Here is an 8,711-nt window from a genome sequence, read left to right as displayed (position 1 = left end):
GCTACCCCCACAGCCTCACATTTCAATTAGCTCTGTGTTATTCTGGTCCCCTATTACTTCAGATAATCAAGGGCTGCCTGTAATTAATTGTTATAATGTGCTCAGGAGCAGAGCCAAACTGCAGCCTGGAAAGGCTGGCTGTAGCTGCTTATTTCTCCAACATGCCTCTTGGAAGGGGCAGCTCAGAGTTCAGCTTTCACAAACAAGACAGAATTGCCCTGTGGGATGATTGAGGGAGGTGGGCAGAAATACTCAGAGCTTGTGTCTGGTTTTCTGCTGCATCTGGTGCTGAGCAAGCTTTTCTTTCTCTCATTTCTTCTGCCGACTCCCTTTATAGTCCCAGAACCCTGAACTCATAATGCCAGCGACATTTAAAATAAAGACATCTTATCCACACAATGGAATATTACATAGCCATGAAAAGGAATGCTGTTCAAATATATACTGCAACATAGATAAGCTTTCAAGACATAATGTTAAGTAAACTAAGTCAGTCACATATTATAAACTTCATTTATGTGGGGACTTCAAACAATGGAATTAAATAATGAGTTCATTCTGGTACAAAATTTTTGAAATTCATGTCATTTTTTCATAATGCACATTTTCCATGAGTTTTTTGAAGATTTCTTACATATTTGCCTATATAATAGGCAAATCCAAAGGAGCAGAAAGCAGATTATTAGTTTCCAGAGGGGTAGGGGCAAAAGGGATATCATGGAGTGAGGGGAGCCAGGGGGTGGGTGTTGGGCTTTGTGTCCCAGGAGGTAAGCTTATGCATCTCATTGGAGGATTCAGTGGGTTTTCAAACCCAGGGTTCTAGAAGCGATGGCAGTACATGAGTGAGTCGCAGAAATGACCTTTGGGGGAATGCTGGGACAAGGAAGAAAAGAAGAGATAAGATTCCTAGTGGGGACAGGATTTCCTTTCAGGGTGATCAAAACATTAGGAAGTAGATAGAGGTTGGGATTGCACAGCACTGTGAACGGACTAAATGCCGTTGATCACTTTAAAACGGAGAATTTTATGTGATGTGAATTTCACCTCAATAAATACAAGGAAACGAAAACAGCTGTGATTTCATGAGCCCACGTAAGCAGAGACCAGGCCCCGGACCAACAGTAATTCCAGTGCTCAGAGAACCCAGTCAGGAGGGTGTTATCTTCTCTGGTGAAGACCTGAGACCATGGAGGCTTGGAGAAGGGACATCATGGAGTGAGGGGAGTCAGGGGGTGGGTGTTGGGCTTTGTGTCCCAGGAGGTAAGTTCAGGCGTCTCATTGGAGGATTCAGTGGGTTTTCAAACCCAGGTTTCAAGAAGAGATGGCAGTACATGAGTGAGTCACAGAAATGACCTTTAGGGGATGCTGGGACAAGGAAGAAAAGAAGAGATAAGATGGAAGTAGAAGTGGAGAAGAGGTGAGTGTTAGAAGAGAGGACAAGGACCTGGGGCTGGCGACAGAGAAAAGAGAACAAGAATTCAGAGTTTTATTTAGTACCCACAGGTGCAGAGCTGAGAAGAGGAAAGAGAGACGAAGGAAGGCAGCACAGAGAGGAGTCAGTGGGGCGGCATGAGCACTGGGCCGGTGCAAGAAAGTGGTGGGCGGGGCTGGTCAGAGGGACTGTAACCACCTCGGGTCACATCCCTCCTCCTGAGAGTTCCCAAGACCACAAGCAACTCACACATGAACTTGAGTAATTTCCTGTAGGCTGGTTCACCTGATTTAAAGCTACTGGTGATCTTGAAACTTAAAAATACTTAGACTCATACTTTCCACATACCTGTGCAAGAGAAGGAGAGCCAGCAGACTGCACAAAACATCTCTAAGGGGACAGATGCTGCAGCATGCCTGTTTCTCTTAATGGTCTATCATGTAAAAGGTCCTTAAGTGAATTTGTTTGAGTTGGAGGCTGGTGGGCATTTTCCACTTTTCCTACTGACCCGCAAACATGAGGACATGTTTCCCCAACGCTTCATGTTTTCTCCCCCACAGTTGTGATGGAAAAATCCTGCTACCCCCACAGCCTCACATTTCAATTAGCTCTGTGTTATTCTGGTCCCCTATTACTTCAGATAATCAAGGGCTGCCTGTAATTAATTGTTATAATGTGCTCAGGAGCAGAGCCAAACTGCAGCCTGGAAAGGCTGGCTGTAGCTGCTTATTTCTCCAACATGCCTCTTGGAAGGGGCAGCTCAGAGTTCAGCTTTCACAAACAAGACAGAATTGCCCTGTGGGATGATTGAGGGAGGTGGGCAGAAATACTCAGAGCTTGTGTCTGGTTTTCTGCTGCATCTGGTGCTGAGCAAGCTTTTCTTTCTCTCATTTCTTCTGCCGACTCCCTTTATAGTCCCAGAACCCTGAACTCATAATGCCAGCGACATTTAAAATAAAGACATCTTATCCACACAATGGAATATTACATAGCCATGAAAAGGAATGCTGTTCAAATATATACTGCAACATAGATAAGCTTTCAAGACATAATGTTAAGTAAACTAAGTCAGTCACATATTATAAACTTCATTTATGTGGGGACTTCAAACAATGGAATTAAATAATGAGTTCATTCTGGTACAAAATTTTTGAAATTCATGTCATTTTTTCATAATGCACATTTTCCATGAGTTTTTTGAAGATTTCTTACATATTTGCCTATATAATAGGCAAATCCAAAGGAGCAGAAAGCAGATTATTAGTTTCCAGAGGGGTAGGGGCAAAAGGGATATCATGGAGTGAGGGGAGCCAGGGGGTGGGTGTTGGGCTTTGTGTCCCAGGAGGTAAGCTTATGCATCTCATTGGAGGATTCAGTGGGTTTTCAAACCCAGGGTTCTAGAAGCGATGGCAGTACATGAGTGAGTCGCAGAAATGACCTTTGGGGGAATGCTGGGACAAGGAAGAAAAGAAGAGATAAGATTCCTAGTGGGGACAGGATTTCCTTTCAGGGTGATCAAAACATTAGGAAGTAGATAGAGGTTGGGATTGCACAGCACTGTGAACGGACTAAATGCCGTTGATCACTTTAAAACGGAGAATTTTATGTGATATGAATTTCACCTCAATAAATACAAGGAAACGAAAACAGCTGTGATTTCATGAGCCCACGTAAGCAGAGACCAGGCCCCGGACCAACAGTAATTCCAGTGCTCAGAGAACCCAGTCAGGAGGGTGTTATCTTCTCTGGTGAAGACCTGAGACCATGGAGGCTTGGAGAAGGGACATCATGGAGTGAGGGGAGTCAGGGGGTGGGTGTTGGGCTTTGTGTCCCAGGAGGTAAGCTTATGCATCTCATTGGAGGATTCAGTGGGTTTTCAAACCCAGGTTTCTAGAAGAGATGGCAGTACATGAGTGAGTCACAGAAATGACCTTTAGGGGATGCTGGGACAAGGAAGAAAAGAAGAGATAAGATGGAAGTAGAAGTGGAGAAGAGGTGAGTGTTAGAAGAGAGGACAAGGACCTGGGGCTGGCGACAGAGAAAAGAGAACAAGAATTCAGAGTTTTATTTAGTACCCACAGGTGCAGAGCTGAGAAGAGGAAAGAGAGACGAAGGAAGGCAGCACAGAGAGGAGTCAGTGGGGCGGCATGAGCAATGGGCCGGTGCAAGAAAGTGGTGGGCGGGGCTGGTCAGAGGGACTGTAACCACCTCGGGTCACATCCCTCCTCCTGAGAGTTCCCAAGACCACAAGCAACTCACACATGAACTTGAGTAATTTCCTGTAGGCTGGTTCACCTGATTTAAAGCTACTGGTGATCTTGAAACTTAAAAATACTTAGACTCATACTTTCCACATACCTGTGCAAGAGAAGGAGAGCCAGCAGACTGCACAAAACATCTCTAAGGGGACAGATGCTGCAGCATGCCTGTTTCTCTTAATGGTCTATCATGTAAAAGGTCCTTAAGTGAATTTGTTTGAGTTGGAGGCTGGTGGGCATTTTCCACTTTTCCTACTGACCCGCAAACATGAGGACATGTTTCCCCAACGCTTCATGTTTTCTCCCCCACAGTTGTGATGGAAAAACGTGGCCCAGTCTCTGAAAGCAACAGGGAGAGGAACTGGGAGTCTTTAGGCTCAGAGACCATCTCTAGCTTCTCCCATGAATGCGAACTATGATAAATCAGATGTAGGCTGGGAAGCTATGTGTGCACCAAATGATATAATCACCAATAATGAAATAAGACCCATGTCAAAACAGCACCCAGGAACCGTTGATCAGTATGGATTATAAGTTGTTAGGAATTTGTTTCGTTACAGTGGGGGGGTGGGGGGTGGTAAACTGGGCTGTCCTGTAATCATCCGTCTTTTCTTGCCCGTGTGCAAGGAGCTCTGAATGATTCCATTTAGGAAGCCAGGCTTGAAGGTTACGCGAGTGTGTTACAGGCTGGGGCTCTACCCAGCAAGCAGTGACAGTGGAGGAATCACCAGGAAATTTCTGCATCAAGGGATGTTATTCACTGTGTGACTTTGAGACATCATGAATGTATTCTTCTATTCCTCATTTTTTTAAAAAATGGTTTTTGTCATAGGGCAATGTGCTTGCTGGAGAGAGCGAGCGAGAGAGAGACAGGAGGGGAAAAGTGAGAAATCCCGCCAGGGAGATGGCCTTGCCACAATTCCTTCTCTTCCAGTCTCCTCTCAGGATTTTAGGCATGCATGTGCACACGCCTGGCATGATTTTCAAGCTGCTGGGTCTGGGACTCGAGTCATAGTTGGTCATGTGGGACTCAGAGACCATCTCTAGCTTCTCCCATGAATGCGAACTATGATAAATCAGATGTAGGCTGGGAAGCTATGTGTGCACCAAATGATATAATCACCAATAATGAAATAAGACCCATGTCAAAACAGCACCCAGGAACCGTTGATCAGTATGGATTATAAGTTGTTAGGAATTTGTTTCGTTACAGTGGGGGGGTAGGGGGTGGTAAACTGGGCTGTCCTGTAATCATCCGTCTTTTCTTGCCCGTGTGCAAGGAGCTCTGAATGATTCCATTTAGGAAGCCAGGCTTGAAGGTTACGCGAGTGTGTTACAGGCTGGGGCTCTACCCAGCAAGCAGTGACAGTGGAGGAATCACCAGGAAATTTCTGCATCAAGGGATGTTATTCACTGTGTGACTTTGAGACATCATGAATGTATTCTTCTATTCCTCATTTTTTTAAAAAATGGTTTTTGTCATAGGGCAATGTGCTTGCTGGAGAGAGCGAGCGAGAGAGAGACAGGAGGGGAAAAGTGAGAAATCCCGCCAGGGAGATGGCCTTGCCACAATTCCTTCTCTTCCAGTCTCCTCTCAGGATTTTAGGCATGCATGTGCACACGCCTGGCATGATTTTCAAGCTGCTGGGTCTGGGACTCGAGTCATAGTTGGTCATGTGGGAGTCCAGTGCCTTAACTACCATACTACCTACTAGACCCGGTATTTATTTTTTAACAATATTCATTTACTACTTCCATGAGGGAGACAGAGATTGAGAGAGGGATAAGTACTCCTAAAAGGATCTTTACACCATGATTCACCCAGAGTCTTTGCCAGCCTCAGCAATGGGAACACAGGTGTAAGCCTGGCTTGCTCAGGGAGGTCTCAGGACAGACACCAACCTATGACATTTTCCATGTTGGCTGAGCTTCGTTACTGCTACAGCACTGCCTGGCCCACTTCTCCTTTTTAAAGGAGGCCTCTGAGACCTGGATGACTTGTTCAGACCAATAAAATCTATTTAATCTCATAGAAAACTTGTAGTCTTTCACAAGAAAAAGATTCCAGGGGGTTCCAGATTCTCTTCAAACCCACAGAACCTAACAGATTCCTGAGGAACCTTCCTGGCTAACTTCAAGAGACCCAGGAGGAGGCGACCTTCCCCTTTTGGAGTCCCTAGTCCTACTGCCTCCTTGGTAAGCTTATGGGCAGGGCTGGGCCTTGGCCAACGGGCTCCTTTCTTGGCATTTGGAATCTCCAGAAACCCCAGAAGAACAGACTGACTGATGGGTGCGCCTAGGGTTGGGGTGGGGTAGGGCAAGAATCCTTTCTAGACCCAGAGTGAGTCAGACTGTGGAGCTGCACTCCTGATAAAGGCAAAGCTCCCGCTTCTGTAAACAGACACTACACACGTTTCCTCCTCTGAGCTGGAGTCACGGCATCTCAGTCCTTCCCCAAGCCGTGTTCCATTCACTGACCCTGCTCCTCAGCCCTTAGCACTGTCTCAGAAGAGAAAAGAACATGACAAACATATGACAAAGAAGTGTCCCGGTCCACCTCAAATCTCTGATGTTGACAGAGAGCCTTCTACGGCTCAAGTCTATGCTCGGTACAATCCAAGCTATGGCATGCAGCAGTGACCCGAACACCCGTTGCTGAGTCCACATCTTTAGAAATTAAGAAATGGAAAGGAACACATAAGAAGTCATCAGAGGACACTGGATGGAAGAGAGCAAGAGGAGGACAAGATGTGCTGGGTAGGGTAGAGGGGTCACACGACACGGTAGCCCTCCAGGATGTGGCTTCCCCAACTCCAGACACGGGCCCCACACATGGGCCTTAAGGTCAAAGCCCAGATACTAACCATGGCCAGAGGAAAAATATACTCACGTGTTTACAAACAAACTATGTCCTGGGTCTGGCTGGGGATCTCTCGATGTCTCTCCCAAATCCCCTCTGTGCCTGCGAAGCCCCCAGAAAATGCTGATGTTGCAAGGGAGCAGCAGCTCCCCGGAAGCCCACATGGCTCCCCATTCAGAGGCTGCCTCTATTTTTAGCAGGGCAGAAGTGGGGGCTGGGGGTGGGCTGCATACTTCCCCTTTTTTTTCTGAGCAGAGTCTCTAAGTGACTTTCCGCTCAATGGGGAGGGGAGGCTGCGAGGACCGAAGGGGCACAAGCTCTGTCTGGTAGGCTGGGTGCTGCAGAGAACTGAGGGTGGTCTGCCATCAGGGGCAGGAGGGGAGGGAGGAACAGGCAGGAGTCCAGTGTGGCCAGCTGCCTCCACCCTTCCAGCAGCCCCTACCTCGTCTGGAGATCTTACCTTTGGGCTCCACTGAAAACGAATATCAGCCAACAAGAAGTGCAGGGCCTAGAACATTCCAGGGAAGATGCTGCTACAATGAGCACATTTCAAACTCTATCCTTTCCTCCTCTTGACTCTGATGCTTGTTGGTGGGTTTGGAGCCCAAATTGCCTTATCCTTCCCCTTCCACTGTTACCACCTGGGGTTCCTCACCTTCTATGATAATCTGTGTTTTCATCTCTGCGTGTCCCAACACATCCCTTTAGGCTGCAGGCTGCCACAGAGCACTTCATTCCCCTGGGAGGCCTTATGGTATAGCCGTCTGGAGAGGGGAGCAGATAGGTTAGCTCGATGCATCTTTTACGGGGAATAGGAGCATGGAGAGTTGGGATGGGTTGAAGTGATGCCTATAAACCACCTGTCCAAGTGTTCTGCACGTTTTGGTGATCAACAGCCCCTTTTCCTTCCTAAAAGCTGTCTAGGTTCCCCCCATCCCACCCCCCCATGCCTATACAACCCAACACCAGCTTCTCACCTTGATTCTCAGCTCTGCACAAGAGGGCCCAAATCTACCATGTTAGCCCGATTCCTCTCCATTTCTCAGCCTGTACCGATCACAAGATTACCTGCCATTTCCTTTCTTGCCCCCTCCCCCCCAAAAGAATCGAGGTCTAATCAGTAAGCTGTGTGGATTTAAAGTTCAGAGTCTGGTGAGTTATGAAGAGAAGATACCATGAAATTAAGATTTCACTCAAGAAACAGCATGGTGAGGCCCCTAGAAAAGTTCCCATGGCCCTTCCCATCCTGTTCCCCGGCTCCCAGAGGCCACTGCAACTGTGATTTCTATGTTTTGTCTTTCCTTGAACCCCAGGAAAATGCAAGAATAGCACAATAAATACTCTTTAGGTTCCAGCCTCTCTCACTCAGCACTTTTCTCAGCACAAAACGGTACCCTACTTGTGAGTGTTCTGTGGTTTATCTGTTCACCTGTTGGTGGACATTTGGATTGTTTCTTGTATAATTGGGGTGTTCTCATATCAGTCTTCTTGTGGACATATGAGGGACTTCAAAAAGTTTATGGGACAATGGAATTAAAAGATGAGTTTATTTTGATCCAAAAAAATTTGAAGTCCATACAATGTTTCCATAATATACATTTTTCATGAACTTTTTGAAACCTCCCCCCTCTTACTTGTTCTCTTTTTTTTGGGGGTAATTGCTCTGGAATATGACTGTGACTCATAAAGTAGGTATATGCTTAACTTTATAAGGAAGTGCCCCACTACTTTCCCAGTGGACCTGTTGTCTTGCCTTCCTGCCAGCAGAAGACCAGAGTTCCAGTTCCTCCACACCTTCAGCCTTTGGGGCATCAGGTTTTGTAATCTTAGGTCTTCTACCCAGGGAGAGGGTAGAAAATCCTATCTGGCTGCTGAAGAGTGTCTCCCAAATGTCATGTCCTCTCAGAACCTCAGAATGTGACTTTATTTGGAAATAGGGCCTTTGCAGATGCTGTTAAGAAGCGGTCTTCCTGGATTAGGATCAGCCTTAAATTCAATGTGGGTGTCTACAAGACGAGGAGACAACATAGCACATGCAGATACAGAGAAGTGAAGAGGAGACAGAGGCAGAGGTGGAGGTGAAGGAGCCACAGGCTAAGGAATGTCAAGGATACTACCAACCACTAAAGCTGAGGGAAGCAACCTGGGGCCTTCAGAGGGA

At 46.7% G+C, this 8,711-nt stretch overlaps 1 protein-coding gene across 6 annotated transcripts in view; it reads right to left on the bottom strand.

Annotated features, from left to right (window-relative positions):
- The window catches only part of CARD11 (caspase recruitment domain family member 11), a 147,494-nt gene that overhangs the window by 64,265 nt on the left and 74,518 nt on the right, over positions 1 to 8,711 (bottom strand). Inside the window, exon 1 of one of the 6 annotated variants that reach the window (XM_027768021.1) lies at positions 7,206 to 7,288. The exons of 4 other annotated variants lie outside the window; for them this stretch is intronic. The gene's annotated coding sequence lies outside the window, so the exon portion shown is untranslated. Of the gene's footprint in view, positions 1 to 6,580; positions 6,654 to 7,205; positions 7,289 to 8,711 lie in introns of those variants that run through there. One more of the 6 variants, XM_027768020.1, reaches the window with a different exon arrangement.

The sequence above is a fragment of the Tupaia chinensis genome, unplaced genomic scaffold (genome assembly GCF_000334495.1).
Source record: "Tupaia chinensis unplaced genomic scaffold, TupChi_1.0 Scaffold145208_1, whole genome shotgun sequence".
NCBI classification, from domain to species: Eukaryota; Metazoa; Chordata; class Mammalia; order Scandentia; family Tupaiidae; genus Tupaia; species Tupaia belangeri.
This window is presented reverse-complemented; position numbering and strand designations above follow the sequence as displayed.